Source organism: Melopsittacus undulatus, chromosome Z (assembly GCF_012275295.1).
Source record: "Melopsittacus undulatus isolate bMelUnd1 chromosome Z, bMelUnd1.mat.Z, whole genome shotgun sequence".
NCBI lineage: Eukaryota > Metazoa > Chordata > Aves > Psittaciformes > Psittaculidae > Melopsittacus > Melopsittacus undulatus.
In genome coordinates, this window is record NC_047557.1 from 88292062 (window position 1) to 88314619 (window position 22558).

General features: G+C 38.2%; 1 protein-coding gene across 1 annotated transcript in view; it reads right to left on the reverse strand.

The window, feature by feature from the left end:
• The window catches only part of ADCY7 (adenylate cyclase 7), a 52775-nt gene extending 36415 nt beyond the window's left edge, over positions 1 to 16360 (reverse strand). Inside the window, exon 1 of the mRNA XM_031051926.2 lies at positions 16308 to 16360. The gene's annotated coding sequence lies outside the window, so the exon portion shown is untranslated. The remainder of the gene's footprint in view (positions 1 to 16307) is intronic.
• Between the last annotated feature and the right edge of the window lie 6198 nt (positions 16361 to 22558).

Sequence of the window (22558 nt, forward strand, 5' to 3'; positions counted from 1 at the left end):
TTTTTTTTCTGAAGACTATCAGGGGCAAGTATTTTACTCAGAATTCATTTTTCAGTAACAAAGACAGCACATTATAAACAGTGGGAAGGATATGACTGTGACGCACTGAAGAAGCCAACATCTCATTGAACAGCCTGAAGAATTCCTTTAACATGGTGGCGTAAGTGCAAGTATGCACTCTGCCTGATGTGATCTACTATATACAGAAGAGATTATAGGTTTGCTGTCCCAGTTCCCTTTAAAAAGTGTCTTTTCAGACTAGAAATAATGAAAAAGGTTCTTTAATATACTTAGAACTTGCAGAAATATGATTTTGAGGGTAATTTTTATGATAATGAGTATTGTGAGAGGCAGCTTTATTTTTTTCAGGTAGCAGAACCAAATCCATTTTCTAAAAATAACTGCTCATTGCTAAGCAGTAATACATTCACAATTATGAGAGACAAGCAATACTGTCTCGGGCTACTTAATATTAAAATCCAAGAAAAATTACTTCGCAGCTTGCTTTCTGCGATTTATGCTTCTATGTCAATGAAAAAAAAACAATACCAGGGACAATCTATTCTACAGAACTATACTGTGTGGCTGTGATTCAGCTATCTAATGTTCAAAAGATGAAAAAGATGTCAAATGTTAGCTTGGAATTATCTCCCAATATTATTTAACAGTTTTACAGGATACCAAGTTGAAGAAACATGTCTCTTCAATGGTTTAATCCATTTTAATGAAAAAGAGATTGCTGCTTTATCAATTTGTTCATTTGTCCACTGATCTTTGTGGATATACAAGTAATCATGAATGTTATAGATTTGCTTCTCAAAACTGTTAGGTAAAGAAAGACCCAAACAGTACTGTATTGGTTTATCAAGAATCTATAATACACTGCATAACTGCTACTTTGAAATGAATAATTCACCTCTGAACTAGTTTTGATTTGCAACCCAAGTCCCACAGCTGCTACCACACCCCTTAAGAAGTACCAGAGCAACTTGTGCTCCTTCAGCCCAAGTTAAATATTTATTTAGATTCCAAATTACTTGCAGCACACAAAATTGGCTAGTTGAGAATCAAGCAATTATGCATTAGTTAAACAAACACATTTTTCCATGTGACAAACATAATGATCTCCCAATCATCACCTTACAATCAAAACCAGAAATACACATACATATATATTAGCATAAGAATTGTATTTTGGCTCCAAAACCACTACAAACACTGTTAATTTTATTTTATTTTATTTTTAACACTACTGGCATTACCCCTTTCCATTAACCTACAAGACAGTCTTTTGTTTAACAAACTTCCACAGACTAGCCTGGAAGTCACCATTTTTTGTGCCCTTCCCCCTTCTTCTTTGGTAATTTTTCCAGCAACCTTCTGAAAATGTAGAAGACAGCCTTGAGAGAGAAAAAAAGCTTCTACCTCAGGGATGGCATTACACCCTACTAAAATCGTCAATCTAATATACTTCTGCTCATATATTTAAGGCTCACATGAGGCCTGTGCACCACAGCATCATTTTTGTCATTTTTTGGTCATTGTTTCTTGGAGATCTGCTATTCTCACACCACTAAAGAGGTGTAACCCTGAAATGGCAACAAGCCACAAAAACTAAGAAGCACTCCCAAGAAGTACCAGTGGCAACACACCAACTCAATTGGAGACTGGATCTAGGCTGCTGCCATTAAACCATGGAGCTCTGATCATCTGTTTAATAATAAAAAAAAAAAAAAAAAAACAAACCAAAAAAACAACAAACCTAATTTCGTTAGAAGCCTTCATTGTGTTCTGAAGAATTAGAAAGGAGAAGGAACAATTTGTCAAACAGATCAATATATATATGAAACAACCCCAACAACAGGGGTTGGAAACTGCACTAAGAACCTACAGGAATGTCCACCAAACAAAGAAATATCATTTAGTCAGATCTGGGCGAGTTCCACAGATCAACATCTTACGAGCAAAGCAGAAAATTCAGGGCAGAGGAGGCAAATTAGCTGATGGGGTAAGAACACAATTCCTTGTGTCCCCAAAGCACCAAGGACTTCCTTCATCTCCCATCTCCAGTCTTGTCATAAATAGTATGTAGTGTACCTCTAGGTAAAAACCTTCACTCACATATCTGCAATGCAGGCATACTTTCATAATGTATTTTCATAATGCATTTTCATAATATGACCAGTTACTAAACAGATCACTCTTCCTCTCATCTTATTTTCTAAATAGGCTATTACTACTTTCTAAGGTGCATCAACAATGTATTTTCCACTCTAATGGCAAACGGTCATGCAAACAAATTTGATAGCACCTAAAATTTCATACTCTGACAAGGTGACCATCTGTAAAGTAACGCAAAAGTTTGTGAAATGGAGATGACTTTTGCCTTCCAGTGGTTCGTTCAGCCCTGCCTGCACAGCAGTACTACATAGCCAGAAAAATCGAAGTTATTTTTTCTATCAACTTGAAATAGAATTAGATTGAATTGCATTTCAGGAGCCTCCTGAAGCTTTGGCTGCTAAGGTTTTATTTTTCTGAAACAACAGTAAACAGGCAAATGCCATAAATACTAGGCTTCTTGAAATGCCTCTCAAAATATACTGGGATTAAAAGTCTGGCTCGAGTCTTTGTCCTGATAATAACTAAAAGGTCTTGTGCCTAGGCCCCAGTTCTTTTGATCAGCAGTAGTTAGTCACCAGTGTGCAGCAGCTCTTTTTCAGCTTCAGTAACCTTTTCTGCTGTCTGGACAACTGCCTTGCTTCCAGAAAGTCCCCCAACCTCACTGCATGCTTGGAGCTAAAGGTAGGCACTGCTTTGCTGCACACATTCACCCCATCTACAGCTCAAGTAAGTAGCAGAAGTCCATCAGCTTGCCCCCACAACACGTGGATGCATTTGTTTCAGGCACACTGCACTAGACCCTTTTTTTCTTTCTTTTTCTGTATTCAAATCACTGCAGGTCACACATCAGCACAAGGGTGTTGATGCAACTTCAGAACTTTCCTTCCCAGCAACCGTCCCCAATGAGCAATGCAAGGGCAGACACTGGAGGGAGAAAACAGAAGAACACTGAAGGCATCAAGAGAGCAGTGACTTGTCTCAAAATGTGGCACAAAAAGCATGCTTCCTCCAGCAATGCAAGGTGGAACAACAGGAAGAATCATGTGTTACCCAATACAAAAATCAGACACCACAGTTCTTGCGACGGCCCTCTTTGTCTCCATTTTTACAGAGCACAAATAGTTTTCAGGTGCTAGCTCTGTTGCTGGCTGGGGAGCAGACCTGGTAAGCCTGCACCCTGCACTTTCTCCCTCACACAAACAGGATGCACAAATGGCTAGTGATCATGTCCTTCCCCCTCTTCTCTTGGGATAGCCATTCACAGCAGCTACTGACCAAGTTAATGCTTTTCCAAATGGGACCAGAGTATGTTGCAGGTCAGTTCTTCATTTCAACATTACTGATGTGTTCACAAACACATCCACCTCTGCCTGGACAATTCCTGAAGTATTTTTTCACTTACCTATTCATTTGCCAAGGGCTTAAGTCTTGCTCACCTAAAGACGTTTGTTTACTAAAAAGCAGTCTCACCCATGAAATATTAAAGGAAACTCTTACTAAGCAAAAATCAAGCGATATATATATATATTGCCTTATACTGCTGCACAAAAGCAAGCTGAACCAGTTTTTCCATTTTGAACTATTACGGCATCAGAGACAGAAGGTGCAGTTTTGATTTCCATTACATCTTTTGTTTCACACAAATGACAAGAGCGTTTCTGAAATTACTTCAGCAATTTCCATGACAGGAATGATTGTTGACCATAATTACCCATTTGCAAATATTAATAGAGAATCAAGGATCTATAAACATCCAGTAGCATATCAGTAGATGAATTATGAATCTCAGGCAAAAATAATCTCCAGTTTACTGGACTCCAAAACTAATTCAGTCTAGGAAATGAACATTAGCAATCCAAACATACACCACAGGAAATACCATTCAAAGACAACGTTAAAGACAACGCTTCTTCCTTTTAGACTTTCAAAAGACAGCCTGCAGTCACCTCAGCTTTTTCAGCTCATACAAGAATATTACATGGCAAGCAGATGAGGTTTTAATGATCTATCTGCTAACAGTAGCGAATATTACTTGCGCTGGTAAGTTTCTTTACAAAGATAAATCTCTTGTGTGTGTGTATATATATATGTATATACATATAAAATGAAGGTTTTCCTGTGAAATTTCACCTTAATTACATCTAACTTCTGAATAGTTCCTTCTGCAATATTTATATTTGCAGACTATTTTCTTACAAAAAGTAAGCATACCCACTTCAGCACATCATGACTCAAAACTGTATTTACATAAAAAAAGCCAAATTGATGCAAAAAGTAGCCTGTTGTTTTGGGAGGAAATAAATAAATAAATAAATCAGGAGGCATAAGAAATCCCACCACATGTCAGAAAGACTAGAGTAAGACATGACGTTACATTTCTTAGGCTGTGCCCTTGAACACTGCGAGCCACGACAATGACAGCACTGAAAGCACTGAAAGGCAAGCATTGAGATGGAACTTTATTCACCATCTTATTTCAGTAGATTGCTTCTTCTCATGACATTTCTCCTAGAATAGTCTTTAAAATAGGAATAACCTGTTATTCCTATCTCAGATTATACGAATTGTGTAGTTTGAAAACAGTTTTTTATTCACCAGTAAAAATGGAAGATGTAAAATACCAGAGACTGCTGTTTCATGAACACAGACCTCGAGCTCAAAGCTGGCTCAGAGTTCTCAAAGAAGGAGGTCTCACCCACTGGGACCTGTACAGCAGCAGGGCCTGCCTGCCCAGGAACACAGCTCCTGCACCTGCTGGGCTCTCTTCAGAGCTTGTTCACCAACTGCAACTACAGAGAGCTATTTTTGGCAGGTCACTTCTCTGTCAGGGTGGTGAGGTGCAACAGCTAGCAGAGGTACTGATGAGTTCTGGAGCTGGCCCAGCATGTGGAAAAGAAAGGCAAACCGCAAGTAGGAAAGCAAGGGTAGCAGTGAGCTGTTAACTTGAGTCATCATGTCTCACAGATCCACAGCCTAAGAATATCAAAAATTTAACTTCTAGAGCTGGGGGGTTTGTTGCTCATTTTTAAATACCTCTATTATTATGGGATGCTCTTTGAGGAGTGATTAGTCACAGAAAGAAACCTCTACCGATCCAAGCAGGACAGAGAAATGAAGACAGAATAAAGATGATAGAAGATGGCTCAGGACACAAAAGATTTGTAATTTAAGACTAGCTCACAAACCGATATAGTGAAAAGGAAAGAATTCATATAACCAGATTGGTGCAACTCATATGGGAGGGGTTACTACTGTTCTAAGGTAGTTTATTGTGCAAACACATGATGGTTCAACCAACAAATCTATTAGGCCTTATAATTAACTGCTGGGTCTGGCTCAGCAGGGGAGGGAGGGGAGGGAAGGGAGGGAAAGTAGTCTTTTTATAATACTGGTTTTCATAAGCAGCAAACTGCAGGGTGTAAAAAGATACATCACACCAGAAGGGAACTGAGCTGTGCTTTGCATCTTTCAAACTCCAAGGTGTGTGATTATTTCATGATTCCCAGACTCCCTGTCGCATCTCACAGATAGATTTTCTGACTTTAGAGGGTTTAAAACTGAAAGTACTACTACAAAAGTCAATATTCAGTTACACTTTGAGTTTTCAGTGACCTATTTAAAATTCATGTACTTGAACACTGTGGCCTCAGAAGTCAGGATAGCTTTTCATTGTGTAATTTCAATTTCATTATATCACATGCAGAATGTTTTTGCAGTTATTTCTAATAATAAACCCTGCAAAGTTAAACTATATAAGACTCAGGAAAATATAAGAAACAAAACAACACTGAAACACAGAATATTTAACTTGAACACTACAAGGAAAAACAGAGAAACATGGTTGAAGTGTGTGTGTGTTTGTGTAAAAGCCTCAATTTCTACTAGAAAATTCCTCGATTTTTACAAAAATTAAAATCCTTGACACTTTCAGGGTTTTGTTTTTTTCTTTTTTTTGGGGGGGGGGGTTAGAGGAAAAAAAGTGTATTACAATACATAAGACTAAGACTATATTGAAATTAGTGGTAAGAAGAAAAATCACTTCAGGAAAGGTATGTTTAAACTGTCAAGAGGTTATTTTTCCTGACATTATCGTTTAGGACACAGAATTATAAGTGTAAGGCAAAAAAAAGTGCTCAAGCTGACAGACTTCCTAAGCTCAATATATTACATCTAGAAAAAAAAAATCTCATTTGTATAGCAATATTCTGAATATGCCTCAGCTTTTCTGTTCACTAAAGCAATCAAGAAGCACAGGCTAATGATGTGATGGAGCCAGAGCATGAGGCTGCAACATTATTATTCTAACTATGGTTGGACATGCCAACAGATATTCGAAAGTTAAAAAACATTCAACCACACACACACTGGGAACAGGAGTGTAAAGGGCACCACACATTACTCTTTTTTTTTCCCTGTCTCAGTTATTTAGGGGGAGTGTTACAGCTCAACATAGAAATGCATCTTTTCCACCTTTAGAGTAAACTGGGTATTTGCACAGAACAGGTGCAATCATGGCAAGGGATAAGGGCCATGCTACAAGTGGGAAGAAGATAAAAGCTGACCTGAGCAAGGTAAGAAAACACTTGCTATTTAGGTTCTGTTCAACTAAACCCAATAAAACAGAGAAGGAGGCTCAAAGATAAAACCTCTTTCCTATCTACAGCATTTCCACACTGCTGAAGTGAGTAGAAATACACAAAGGCAGCTGAAGTACAAGCACTGTGCTGACATTAACAGCTTCATTTCTTTGTTTTTTTTTTTTATTTCCAAGTCTCTAATTTTTTGCATGAACAGAGGCATGTGCCCTGAAAATGTGTCACTGACTAGTAGGTGACAGACCATTAAGGCTATTTGAGGCACAAATCAGCACTGTATTCCTGCTGTACTCCATTATCAGTACAGAGTTCTAGAACAGAACCAAGTATTTCAAGTGATTTTGTCAAACATTAGCGAGAGTAAACCATAATGTAAGAACAGTATCACTTGCGTCTGCTGCCTAAGGCCAAACTGATTGTTTCTATCTTTATTTGTTTACTAAACAGTCTCATTTGTATTGCCCTTCAGATTAGTACTCCTCCTGAAACAACCACACTGGCAACCTTGCTTTGGAAATAAACTTCAGCCCAAGGCCAAGAGGTGGACAATGGAAAGAACACAGTTGTGCATCAATTCTTGGAGCAATGAATGGCAGGATGATATTACAGTACAAATATTTTTGTTAAGGTATAAAATGCTCTTTAGGAAAGCAAAGCCTTCATACTATTTATGAGGCAAGGGGGAAGGGAAGGACACAGATTAAATCCAATCCCCCCTTTACTTAACAACTAGTACATCAAGAGTAAATCCTATCAACTAGATAGTTTTTAAAATCTCATTTCTAGATCCTATTTATTACAAGGGAACTTTAATGTTCCCCAAACTTCTTCACATGTCAACCAAGCAACATTTGTTACACCACCACATCCGTACCTCACAGCCAAAAAAACTAAAATGAAAACTAACACTTCCAATGAGGAAGTTCCCTCCCTTGGAGGTTAAGTATTCAAAACACCACAAAGGAGACATACTTACACTTCTAAAAGAAGAGTTGTTTCAGCAGTCATGCCCTGCAACTCCAGCCAACCACAATTCTTTTTAAGAAGTTTTCCAAAAAGTAATATTTAAGGTTTAGGAGAAGTACTTTGCAAACTCATTCTGGAAAAAAGCAACAGTAATGGGATGCAAATCTCTGCAATCTTGTACTTCCAGTGCTACTTGACAGCAGCACACGCTTCAAAATTGTGAGGAATCATCCACATATTTTTCACTGGTACAGGCAACATGCCACAAGGGCCAAGCATTCACGAGTGCCTGGATAAGCTCTCTGGTCACAGAAAGAGCCAGGCCATGTAGAAGCAGTGACAGCTTTACACAGACAACCAACACACCTCATGGGATTTTTTTTTTCCACGCTAAGTTTTGATGGTCTACTAACATAATGGAATGTCCATATAGAATCACTTTCATTCTCATTTTGTCCTATCTTTCATCTTACCACTTTTAGAGCTTTGTTTGCCAGCCAGCCCTACTGTTTCCAACTCCACCTGGCTATTGGAAATCTATACCATGTAAAGACCACCTGCTGACCACTGGGTCACCAAGGAAAACCTGGGTATCTCTCCTGACAACAGCCAAAATTAAACAGACACTTTGAAATTACATTAATTCTCCTTAAACAGCTTTATCCTTTCAATTTTCTGATTCTAAGTCCAATTAACTAGTGTTAAAACAGAATTAGATTGAAACAATAAAATAATTATGGCAAGATTTCAGAATATGGCAAAAGCCACTTTTCTAAAAAGCTATATAATTACTGCCTTAGAGCAACATGAAGTCCACAGAACTTTCCAAAACAGCAAAGTACACAGCCACTATCCTGATGAGGGTTATCACTGACCAGTACTAGCCAATCTCCAGGGCTGTGCACAGCCATTGAGAAAGCATGTTTTCCCTGTAATGTAATGCTGAGCTGTGCACAGCAGATTACTCCAGGGGCTTATGGTCTTCAATCTCATTGAGACTACTTGCTTGTTGTTTGCTTACCATTACAGGCCACAGGGTTTATTGGCAGAAGTCGTATTTCTCCACTCCACTGTAGTCAGTTCCATCATTTTGAAATTCCTGCAGTTGAGCAGGTAAAGCCCACTTAGGTATGATCCTTGCCACTAATATCTTGACATATCACACACATCAACCTTCAACAACACAGGGAATCTTTACTCCAAGGACCACATTAATAATGCTTCTGTATCTTCCCCCTCAGGAATTAGAAACTAGTCAATCTCCGTCTCCACACACTATGACCCTTTTAACCAGACAATCAGTAAAAGAAAAAGTACTTAACTATACTGTGGTAAGCTGCAACATTAATGTAACTTGACAGAAATACTAAATGATAGATGGAAATGTCTGAGAAGAGGGCTGAAGACTGATGAAAGATATTACCTTTATGTTAACTGATCCCAATCCTTTTCAGTCAAGGCAGTGTGACAGATAAGGATACTCTGCTAAAAAGAGTGTTTTACTAACTTTTACAGCCTTCTTGATAATGAAGGCCTTAAGATTTTTTCCCATGAGTTTTATTACACATCAGCAATATCAGCAATAAAATAAATCAGCAATAAATATATAAAATAAAAAAATACCCCAAGAAGTAAAATTTTAATAAAACAATGTCTATGTAGTTCAAAACAGCATAAAATATTGTTTGGTATTCTGGATCATAACAAATATGACAGCACAGCAGGAAAAGCAGCTAAAAAACAAAACAAAATATTCCCTCCCTGTATCTTGCAGCTCTGGATAAAGACTTTTCTACTGCTGGTGTGGAAATAAAAAGATTCTGCCCTCTAGGTTTGCTTGTCTTAGACCACAAAAAAGGCAGAAAGGCACATTCCTAGGATGCCATGAATCGATGCAAATAATCAGAAGCCATAGTTGGGTTATCATCCTTTAACTTAGCACACCAACTCTCCTGTAGAGGAATCTGCATGATAGGTAGCAGCTCTCAGCTTTGCCTTCCTTTCCTCCTACTTTATTGTCTTCACATGCACTACAGGAACAACTGTTTAGATGTGACAAGATGCCAGAGAAGTTCAATACCTCGAAGTAGCAGGCATCAGAAAGAGGCATGGTTGCTCACTATTCATTGTTGGAGTCCAGTACACTCTCATCAGGGACAGGAACCAAGCAGGGGAGTAAATAGTTATATGCAGTGTTGAAACAATCACCCAAAAGAGAAGAGGCCCAGAGCAGGAAACCAGAATTACAATGTCAGTGAGAAACCTGATACAAGTTAAATAGCTGTGCTGGAAAGGGAACGTATCAACATCTACTTTGTTGTTCACCCCAAAGCTCCATCAATAGAGACCTACTTGGGAAACCAAAAGGTAAGTGAAACTGCCCTGTAATGAGGCCTAAAATCAGAGTGGATGAAAAGTATTTTATTGTAAAAGAACACAAGTAAACTCGTATTTATTTTCAGATAAATTTTTGCTAGGACACACAGATTACTTCAATCAACACTGAAAATAGAGTACCCTATTCTACTGCAGTAGGTTAAACATCCAGTTCATACCTAAGCCCTGGGACAGTTGTGACCAAGTCCCACTACATTTTGGGCAGGAGTTAGCTCCACCTAGCCAAACCAAACGGGCATCAGTGTTTATAAACTTTAGGCAGAAACTAGAGCTGATTCTTAAGAAAAAGGTCAAGAACTTGACAAAGTCCTCTAGCAGCCTTGTAGATAGATAAGAGGGGAAAAAATGTCGTCTTGCTGAATTCATCAGAAAAGGCAGATATATATCAGTTGTGTGCGTGTGTACAAGCAGACAAAAAGAAGACTTTGTTTAACCTGTTACATGTTCAATGTGGAATGCCCAAATAAGCTGCTGCTTTACTGTCACCTTATTATGCATTCAGTATTAAGGATGAATAATGGTAATCAGCAGAGAGACGTATCATTTTCCTTTGAAATGGACCAGTGCTGTGTGTAGAGCAATACTGGGCAGTAGTTTATTGGTATTCAGCTGGGAAAATTAGGTTGCCCAAATAGTTAGGGTGTCCCAGAAATTTCACGATGTCTTTTAAAAAAACATACTATGACAAATTTTAAAAGTAATCCCTGAAACAACACTCTTCAGAGCTTTTTAGAAGAGGAACTAAAGGACATAGAATTGTTGTTGTCAATGTTTATGAAGGTACTTAAACGTAATAAGTGTAACCTGCAGTGTACCAAGTTAGCTTTAGAGAACTAATTGAACAACTAGGACTATGCCAAATTCACAACATTTCACCAATATTTCAAAGATGTGTCTAAAAGCAGAACTTTCACCAGAGCCCCTGATATGCAGTTGTGTGCAAGAATCACTGTTGCAGAGGAATGAAGCTGCTGCTCCCCCAGCAGTGTTCTCAGACTTAGGTCCTGAAGAGAGTCTACTTCCTATCACACACAGACATGAGCTCACACACAGACATGAGCAAAGACAGTAAGTGAGAGAAAGACTACATCAAAATGTAAGGACAGTGGGGAGGGAAGAACAAAAACAAAAGAAGATTCTCTGTGTATTTGTAACTGAAGCTCCTCAGGGGCACCACAGGCTGATAAGCAGCAAAGCTTCCAGAAGCGATACACAGACTGAGTACTTGGAGCCATTTTGATCTGCAATACAGACAAACACCTCCACATTCAACACTAACCACAGGCACCTATTTCCCTAGCAACAGCTTGCAGGTCATTTTCATTTTGACTGAAGAACATTTAACCACTTACATTGTAAGCACTGCACCTTGCTGCTCTAACAGTAGCTGCTTTTCACACCAACCAAATTGTTATTTGTGTAGTATTGAGCTGGTGGGTCAATGCTGCACCTGCAGCACAGATCTGCTTATCATGTTTTTTAAAAAGTATCTAAACTTTATTAGGTTTGAACTGGTCAAAGGTGAAAAAAAACTCTACGGTATTAAAAAAAAAAAAAAAAAGAAAAAGAAAATTCTTCATTTTGCTCCATAGAACACCTCTGTCTATGACTATTTTCGAATTAGCTTTGGAGTATTAGAACACACAGTAGAGGACAACACACACGACAACAGTTCTTGATTAATTATAGGAAGACTTCAGTAGCTTCAAGAAACAACAAATTTCACATAACAAACTCCAGAATGGAAGAATGGATTACTTCTATATTATGAAATCCGAGACTTATACACTTTACCAAATATAACACTTATTTAGAGCAAAGACTTGCAAAATTGTTTGATTCTCCCTATTTTTATTCAAGACATCTGCTCACTGATCATTCAACAGAATATGTAATGAACTGTGGAAATCCAGATTTCACTGTGGTTCTGGAAATTACACAGAAGTTAAAAAAACATTGGGTTTGTTTGACTCCTTTTTTCAAAACAGCAACACCCTTCTCTTTCTTCTTTTGATCCAGTCATGAGATGCACTTTGTATTCTGACCAGTACCTTCATTTTTTAAGCATAAATTACTAATAACAACTTTGACCACTAATTTCAAAAAGTGTTCCCACTCAGAGTTTCTGACTGGTTTATTTGACACATCCATGAACCTCTGTCAAGAAACTCTGCAGTGCACCAAGGTTTGGGTTATCTACCTAGTTTATTTATTAACTTAAAAGTACAAAGTTACCATGAGTCTCAAGAGTTTACCCTGCTACTAGCCACAACAGCAACACCAACACTGTGGAAACCTTCATATGTATGCTCATCCTGAACTGCCACAAATATACAAATACTTTATTTTAGTTCAAATTAATCACATTGATACCAAGAAGTGAACTGTTCTATAGGAAATCTCTTGTATATTTTTTTAAGAACTTCTCTAATAAATATTCTGAAGTACGGACATTCATTTATGACTTTCAGGGCAAAATACAGTTGCATAATGTGTACCCAATACAGGTTTGGAAGTATTTTTCAGATCTGTAAAAAACTCTATTACAATAATTTCAACTGAACAAAAGTAGTTTAAAACAAAATTGTGATTGTATTGTTAAAATACCACACTCTACTTCAACTATATCTTAACAGGCAGATCCTTCAGGCACCGTTTTATAATGCTGCTGAAGTTATTTCTCCCTCAGCTACATATAGTCCTTATTTGAAATACTCTCAATATTTTTCAGAAGTATTTAAAATACGTTTGATATTACCTTCTTAAAAATAAACAATCATTTATGAATCAAAAAAATACTCTTGCAAATACCAAGATACTTCTCCCTATTTTACTGTCTGGCTGATTTTTAAAGATCACTTCCATGTTATCCTAAATGGTAGTGTAAGGAAATACAAATCGAACTGACGCTTAGCTTAAAGTTTATTTTATTCAGAGGCATCCAAGACTATTTACTGTAGAAATACTATAAATGCTCAGGAATAAAAAAGAAAGTCAGAACAAAGTAAACACTACTTAGATCAACTGGCACTACTTCTTCTCCTATACCTGTACCTTCTAAATTACATTGAAAACCACAAGAGTTGACAGTCCACTGATTTCTCCCATAAAAAGGATTTTGAAATTCCTAAACTACAACATGAACAGGATGCTGACTGTACATGCTGCAACTCACTGAACAGCTTTCACTTCCTTTCATTTTACCTCTTGTTGCATTTGAATGTGGTTACCACTATGTTATAAATTTACATGAAATAAGATCCTCTTCTGGATATATCTAGAAAACTACATTTGTGCAGAAAGACTGATTTCTGGTCTCTTGGGAATAATATTTCATTAATGTAGGAGCTACTTCCTGAATGTGGGACATTTGAAGTAAGAACACACACAGGCAGAGCCAGTCTTGAAAGTACTGCTAAAGAGGTTTCCAAGAGTTTCTGGCACAACCTTTCTTGCTCTGACAGGTCTAAAGGTTATGTAGCATTGCCAGAGTGGTTTTCAGTTTCAGTAATCAGGGTTTTTCTACCTGGTACAAGAAGTTCATTAAGAACTTTGCAAGCAGCAGTTCATATTCAAACTATTTTGCATTAAATCTGCAACTTTTTAAAATAAATGCAACAACAGAAATGTCATTATTACAACGCATTTTCAAATAATACATGGCTGTACTTGCAGCTGCACCTCTCCAGCTTTAGTGGAAGTCATTTGGCAAAACTCAGCATGGGTCTGGTTTAGACATGCACCTTGACAGGGTTGATAGTGACAAGGATTGACATCAAACCCAGCCTGAGTGAAAAGCACTAGAGAGCAAAGGAGACAGAATATGTGCCAAACTAATAACACAGCAGTGGACTTCAACTATTCACCTACAAGCAGGTCAAAAGGCACAATGAGATACAAAATAAAAAGTGCTGGATATTCAGGAATTACAATCTAAGAAGTAACCATTCAAAACTGAGAATAAACAGTATCCTTTCATGAAAATGTAACTGAGCTATCCAACAAGTACCTGAGTTTATCTTTTGGTGTTGAGGGAGGAAGTAAGTTTTCATGAAGACTACACCCCAACAAAACACAAACTAATAATGGACTTAAACCATATGCCTAAAATATGGCCTGCTGATGGCTTCCTAAAAGATGACCCATTATTCAAAGACTTTAAATCCTACACAGAAAAACCAGGGAAAAGCAAGCAGTTGCACTTAGGGGGAAAGTGCTTAACCGAATCCCATCCTATGAAGCACCTCAGGACCAGATCTGGGAAGAGAACCCAAGCTTGATAGCTTGATACCGGCCAAATCCTACCCAGTATATCAGGGAGCTTCTGCAGAAGCACAGATTACCCATTCAATTAGCATCACAGCCATTTTCCCTCTTTGCAAAGTTCTGATTGCTTTTAACTTTCACTGAGTTGTTCAGCACAGTTTAAGAGCAAGCCTGAGATCCAAAAATTGCCAAAAACCCAAGAACGTTATTTCACAAACCACATCCTGTGGTTAAAGCATAATAAATTCCAGAGGTATTTTTCTCGCCTGTAATCCTAGCCTTTTCTGTGCACATACAAATTCTCAAAACCTTCTGAAGCCCTTCGCCTCTGTATGAGAAGGATGAGCACTGTGATTAAGGCAAGGAACTCAAACCCCATTTTCTAGCTTTTGGCTCTCCCACAGATTTCCTGCTGGCTGGCCTGGTCTGAGTGTGTGGTATCTCTCTCTTTTCTCCCAAAGGAACTGACCTAATACAATCATCCATCCACAAAAGGTGCCAGCAAAATAAGTGAATACTCACAAGACATTTTAGGAAAACAGTAGTCCCAAAGTTTGTAAGACACAAATCAATTTGGAATACAACAATGTGTTATAGTAAACACCTTCATTAGTACTTAAACCTTTTGCTGGACTTCAATTCATACTTCCAGAAACTGATATAAACCCTGAAAGAGAATGTCTGGTCAGCTGTGGCAGGAAGCATAATGCTGAGCTTTAAATATCACACAAAATAATAATTAAGTTATTGTGTAATATTATTATGTTTAAAATAAATATATAATTAAATAAGAATGCATGATGTTAAAGATTGAAGGACTGGCATTCTGCTGCTCCCACTGATAGACACAGTGGTTACAAAACCAACACAGTGAATCAGTGCTATAAATTCAGTTACAGAAGCAGGGGAAATCTTTCATTTAACACCATATTTTTTACTGGCAAAAGAAATCAGTATCTCTGAGCAATGGTAATGCAGAACAGTGGATGAAATCATGAAGCTCCTTTCATTCCTTTCATATGGCGGTAACAGGAACACTGTGGGTTTTTTTTTTTTTTTTTTTTTTTTTTTTACGTACAGTGCAAGCTGGCACATGCATTATTACCATCGCTTCCTATTTCTAAAGCACAACTCACTGTTCAAGCAAACAAACCCAAACATAATGAGAGAAGGATCTACATGTGAAGCGAGAGGTATTACTATCAGGGATGTATTCAAATACAAATATCTACTGCAGCAAATATTCATAAATCAGCACCCTTCCTACATGTAGTTTAAACTAGTTTAATTAACAGAAATAGAGAGGAAACTTCTGTTGCTCATTTTCAACAACTAAACACACAGGTCTTGCCTATGGCTCTGCAACAGGGGTATCCCAAGTAATATTTGCTCAACAAGTTTCTCCTCCTCTTTCTCCAACCACTAGTTCTTATCATGACACCACACCATTCTTTAGTTAGGTGGATGTCACTCATCCTAGGCCCACAAACAGTCAGATCAACTCAAATATAACCATTTGTGTCTCCTAGTTTTTGTTCCTTTTTGTCTACAAGGCAAACAATAGTCAGTGACTGCAGCGCAGTTTTGTGGGCAGCATGGCCAGCACACCTGGGAGCGGTGGGCTGCAGAGGCAGGACAAGATGACAGCAGGAGGGTGCTCCTTAACCAGAAAAGGCTGCTGCAACCATCAGAGGAAGTGTGCTCCCACAGGTGCTCCAAAGCAAGGGACAGCCCAGAGAGATACTAGAAAAACACCAGCAACAGAAAAGATCAACTTCTCTGGGGCAAAAGAGATCTCTTAAAGCCTTTGCTAAACAAATGGTTAGGGTGGTCTGTAATTCTCTATTTTAACACCTGATAAAGCTATTAACAGTTTGGCTATACCCAGTCCACACCTCAAGGAAACGTTCAAGAATTTGAAGAAGAGGGACCAATAAATATACACAAGCAAGGAAGACTCACCCAGTCAGACTGGCTCTGGAAGCTGCAGCTGTGAATGAGGAGATCCAAGATGCTTTCCCAGACTAGTGAGGAGAATCATAATTGCATCATTTTTCTAGAGGAGCAGTGTCAACAATTTAGGCTGTGAGTCAGTACTAAGGCAGTCAATGCCTTACGATGGTCCCTGGGGCACTGTGCTATTAGAAGTGATGACTTTCACAACCAGCTGCTGAGCAGGATCCAAGCCGACTTACGCTTATTAAGATAAAAAAGAGAACTGCTACTTTATTTTTCAGTAAGAGCAAGAACATACTGCCAGTACTTTGGGCAAGTTCCAGCAGCCAAATTACTGTTAATGTCCAGAATGCTTCCACTTTTGTCTGGGGGCCTCCAAGATGAGTAAATAAAACCTCATGTACTCTTACTTTCTTTTTTTTCCAGAAAGAAAAAGCCATTAAAAAAAAGTCCAACTTGCTAGAATCATCCTGTGCACACTATTTCACTGCCGGGTTTATGCCTCCACCACTGAATCACACTCAAGACTCCTGCCTTAAAAAACACAGTAATTTCATGAGGGAAATCAAAAACAAAAGCGCTCTTTACTCCCAACTTGGAATTGTTGCCTGGCAAGGTGTACACCAAATGTATCTGTATTCAAGTGCAGGAAATGGGTGAGGATTAATCAAGGGAGTTTAAAGATAAAAAGAATTAAAAACCTTAAATTAAAAACCTTAGCTTCTAGTCAGAAGAGGGTTAAGCACACACACTGAAAAAGTGCCAGTCATTTTGGGACCATTTTGCAGTTCATAATTAAACTTTTTTTTTTTTAATCTTACACACCTCCTGTAAGCAAACCTCACAACCAAGTATTTTTGCATTTGATTATCAGTCTAGAAAGACATACAAGTTCCCATAAGAAAAATCCACAAATATTCGTGTGTGTGTAAAGTGTTTCCGAAGTGACACACTTCCAATACATTTACAAATCCAAAAACCGCTTTTACACTAAGATTTTCCTAATACCTTTCTGTTGGTTCTAAACTAAGTCATTGAACTGACTTGCACAAACTTTCACTATGAAATACCATGAGGCTTGAAAAAGAAAATGTCTCAAAGGCAAAAATGTAACAAATGAGACAGAAGCCACTGAAATACAACAATGCACAATATGACAAATCCTGTATTCATATCTGTCTCTGAGTCAGCCAAGTTCATCCAGGAGCTAACAGCCAAATGTTTCAGGGTAAGGAAAAACATAAACCATATGCAACCCTTCAGTGACCTGAACCATGCATAGAACACGCACATCTACATTTTTAGCTACTCTACGTATTACACACAGTCAAAAGAATTATGTAACATGTATTTAAATCATGAAACAGTGGTTTACATCCAGACTTTTAGCACTTTATCACCATATTAAGCCTAGGCATACAGACACTACAAGAAGTCAGAAATGAGGAAGGAAAAGGACAAAAACTATGTGAAAATGTCTGGTATGTACTTCTGTTAAAAAATTCTAATCAACTTCTTAAAATGACTGTAAGCAGTTACTGTTTGGTCATACATGCATTCAGGCACATACAACTTGGACTAGAGCAACAATTCTGTCACCATCTCATTGTTACATATACACATAAACATATACGAGCACAAAAATTAGACGAGAAAATAAGTTGAAATTAAATACAAGGCAACAGTCAAAATTTGAGATTCAAAACATTTTAATTGTTCCAAGTTTTTTTCAAAAAGGCAGAAATGTTTGAATATGCTCAGAGACAAGTGTGGAAAAAGACTTGTGCACACAAACTCTCAGTTTTAGATGGACTTTAAAAAAAAGGGGGTAAGGGGGAGGGAATACAGCAGATCTACAAGAAAGGTGCCAACAGTTCAAATGATGTTCCAAACAAATCAGTGAGGTAAAAGAATAAAGCACCCCATTGGGAAACAAATTGTCCATCATTGGTAGCAGATATGAAGCACAAATTAAGAAAGTGTTCAGAAAAAGGTTTTATATTTAGACAATAGCTAGGGTTAATGAAAATAGAAACTAACTTTCATTGAATTCTTCATCAAAAACACTGATTTATGAAACCCTGAATTCTTACAAAGGATGACACAACAAAAGAAGTAAAATAAAGTAAAATCAAAGCTGCAAACCAAGCATCCCAAATACAAGAGATATTTTACATGCAGTATAAATACGAGCTCCCTGCTTAATCAGCATCAGGGCTGGAAATAATACTGTGAACATAAAGGAAGGATTCAAGTCACCGTAATAAAGATATTAAGATTTACAGAAAACTATATTCATAACATTTCCCCTAAAGTTTCCTCCCTTGGCTGGGATGAAGCCCAGGACCTAGCACAAGAATATGTTTAGAAACCTAGCATTTAAACAAAAAGCAGTACATAAAAATTGTAAGTGTGAGAAAATAATCCTGAATTAAGTACTGCTACATATGTGTGTAATTCTAATGTTTCTTCCTGCAGTTCATATTGTGAAGGACAGTTGTGGTACTGGAGTGGAGCGCTACCCATTCAATAGTATCTCTGATCACAGTCCTGTGATGTGACTTCCACAGAGCTGTTAAAGACCGGAGGAGAGGTCTGATCCTCCCCACTGACAGACAGGGAGTTGGACTTCACCTTACCACTGCTCTTCCTCCAAGCACTTGAGCAACTTTCTCATTTTGCCCTTGGTTTCTGGCAGAACAGATCAGGAGGAGGTCAGCCTAAGGAACAGGGACAATTCAATGAAATCAGAATTTAGAAAACCATCAAGGAACTCAGACTGCATGGTAAATCCATCAAGAAATCCCAGATAAGAAGGTATATTCTCATTCCGGCAGGGTGAAACATAAGAAAAGCCAGGACACTCATCAATAAAACTAGATGTTTGTGTCAGCCCTCCTACTTTGAGAAGCCTGTACCTCTAGTTCTGGTTCAGAAATTAGTCTCTTGCATGAGCAAGCTATAAAAAAGTCAAAGCTAAGGTAACTGCATCAATACCAAACCCTATGGCATATTCAAAAAGCATGACATATAATCCTAGCCATATATTCCTTCATTTAGTGTGCCTGAAATCTAAAATTAGTATTTTATTCTAGAGAAATACATGTAAAAATGTAAGTCATAGGCCCAAAGAAAGTGCTTAAAAGTTTGCTGACTTCTTCATTAAGACAGGAAGGAAGTTATAAGAGTCCACTGGCTCACAAGGGTGGTGCTTTATCAGAATATTAATGATAGCAGACATTTTTAGTGGAGGCTAAATCACAAAATTGTGTTTCAAACAAAGCTTTTAGCACTTGACAGCAAAAAAAAACCCTCAACTTAGGCCAAAAATAGATTAAAATTTGTAAGGCAAGTGAAAAAAACAGCCTCTCAGCTTTGAAATGCCTTTCTTCTTTTTGATGACTCATAAACAAAAGCTGTTTGCAATATTGCAAGGAAGGGGCTCCCCCAGGTTATTATATTGTAAGAAGAGTATTGGGCTTGGGTTTGTTTCTTTTTAAAACAAAGAAAGGACAGGTGGGTAAAAATCACTGTCACTTGACTTCTCCTTTTGTTAGCTACATATCAACATAGATAAGACTTAGCAATAACAAATAGCACCTTACAACTGCGGAAAACTACATCTTGGGATCATCCTGACACAGGCGTTCTTTCCAATCAAAAGGCATACAACATTTTATATTCTATAAAGGGTCTGACCAAGTTATCAAATTGACCAGATTTTGAATATTTTCTGTGTTTTTTTTTAAGGCTACCATGGTAAAGAAAACTGCCTACCTAGTTACACAAACAAATTATTAGTAGATCATCATCCCCATGGCAGGGAGGCTGGAACTACATGATCTTTAAGGTCTTTTCTAACCCAAACATTCTGTGATTCTATGATTAATACATGAGGATTCACTGCATGTAAAATCTCCCATAGTAACGCCCAACATACAAACTCATAACCTCTTGTAAAAGAAAATAGAACAACCTGTCTCATATTTATCTCATGTAGGATAACATTATACACAGGTAATAACTAAAGCATTTAACTTGTTCCCTGGCAACATTTTGTACAGCCATCTTAGTGTAGATTGCAGCTACCTGCCCAATTACAGTCTAAAAACTTGTATGGCTGTAATGACCAATCTGCTCCCCTGATGTAAGAATACAAGTTTCTGCTAAGAAGATACACATGCAGCCTGACTGCATATACTTCTGGAATGAGTGAGGAAACAATGTCAGCATAAGCAGCTCTGCAATCACAAATTCCTATGACTGTAGCAGAACCCACATACATATTCTGAAATTCAGCTGGACATTACTAATGCTCTTTTAAACATAACTTGTTCAAGAAGGGGAGCACGGTTAGGAAGGGCTGGTTGTAAGGCACTGCACAGAGTGAGGAGCAGCCCTCAGCCTCCGCTGCTGAACAAGACATCATTGAAGACCATCCACAATTACCTGGGCCATTCCCTAGCAGAACAAGTAGTTAGTGACTACAAAAACCAGTTTTTCAGGTCTGAACTCAAATTGTGTGGTAACCACGCAACAGACCACCCAAGGGTTTGCGACTCACCAGAGGGTCACACAGCAGCAGAGGGAACGACAAAAGAATCAAAGCCTGCTCAGATCCTTCTCACAAAGCAAAGAAAATCCTGTACTGGGAGGGTCAAGTACAGGAATGGGGACATGGGAACTCTGGAGAGCATTGATCAAATCCCAAAGAACACCCCAAAGAAGGGAGATGCAGGAAACAAACAGCATGCAGTATAGTTTGTTTTGCATTGATCAGCAATCTCAAGCCTCACCTAGAAAAATGTTTTAAAAATTCCCTCCACAACTAGCTTTGTGTCTTTGTGACTGTCAGCTCTCGCATGCCTCCAAAAGTATTCCTAGCAGATGGGACTTTGGAGAAGTTTACATCAAAACAGATGCAGAAGCAGTGATTTTAAGGTCCAGAGCAGCTGGTTCCAGGGTACACGCTCAATGAGCAAGTGCAGAGAGGCAGCACCAGAACTCCAAGGTGCTTAAAGCACTCACATATGGGTTAGACACAAATAGAGCTAGGCAGTGTCTCACAGAAAAGACATGAATCAGGCTAAAACCACTAACTACCACACAAGAGACCTTATTAAAATTCAACCACAACAGTGAAAAGGATTGAACTGTTCCCCACTCCAGAGTCTGCACACTTCCCCCACCCACTCTTAGCCCACTGCTCTGAGACCAGTGCTCAGGTCACAGCAACTAAAAAATGCTTCTGGACTATGTGATCTCCAATGTGTTATGTAGCAGCATGCACAAGTGGTTTTCAAACACACCAAGTTTCCAGAAGACACAAGCTGCCTTTCCCCTTTCGGCATCTACGGAGCTAGCATTTCAACATTATCACTAACCCAGCTTACTCTGGATCAGGACAAGTTTTTCCCAGGTCTACTACAGTATTATTATACAATATAATTAGGTCTCCTCTGCCTGCAACCTACAAGTAACCCAATTTCTGTGAGGGCAGTGCCACAGCTAAGGAAGTCTTTCCTCTCCCCACTTAATTTCTCTCCCTCCCTCTTGAAAGCCCCTTTATTTCTAGTGAAAATGTTTTTATAGCATGTAAGAACTGCAATACTTCACCATCTTTCCGAGTCCTCCAACTAAACACTGTTTTATTCAGTTTGCCAGAAGTTATGCTGAATACACTGCACTGGAAAAGCGCTGCCTCACTCTTTGCCTTTGTTTGAATGAGAAGCAAATTAAACGATTCCCAGATTTCCCATACTTTTTACGGCCAACACTCCTCAGACTTAGCAGCAAATAATAAGTTTGGTTGTTCTAGGGTTCTTTTTTAGCAAGTGCTTCTCAAAATATTAGCTATCCATTTGTAAATATACAAACCCAAAGAATGATGCCTGCGATAATGATACACAGAACATTATGAGAAATCATCCAGAAGGACAAAAAGAAACAAGCACAGTGTCTTTTAGATCGTGTAGCATCCAGAAATGACACCTTAGTTTTCTTTATTTATACATATTATTTATATGTGCCTTATATACACATATTTCTATTCACAACAGAGACAACTCCAAGAAAAGCCTAACCATCACTGATTAAGGATTTATATTTCAACACAGTTCATAACAGGCACAGCAGAATGTATTTCTAAATACAACAGCCTGCATAAATGTAGGACAAAAATTAGTTCAACATGTAAAACAAGTGTTTAATGCTACTTTGGTAAACCAGTTTAGCTACAGCTAGATCCAAATCCCCTG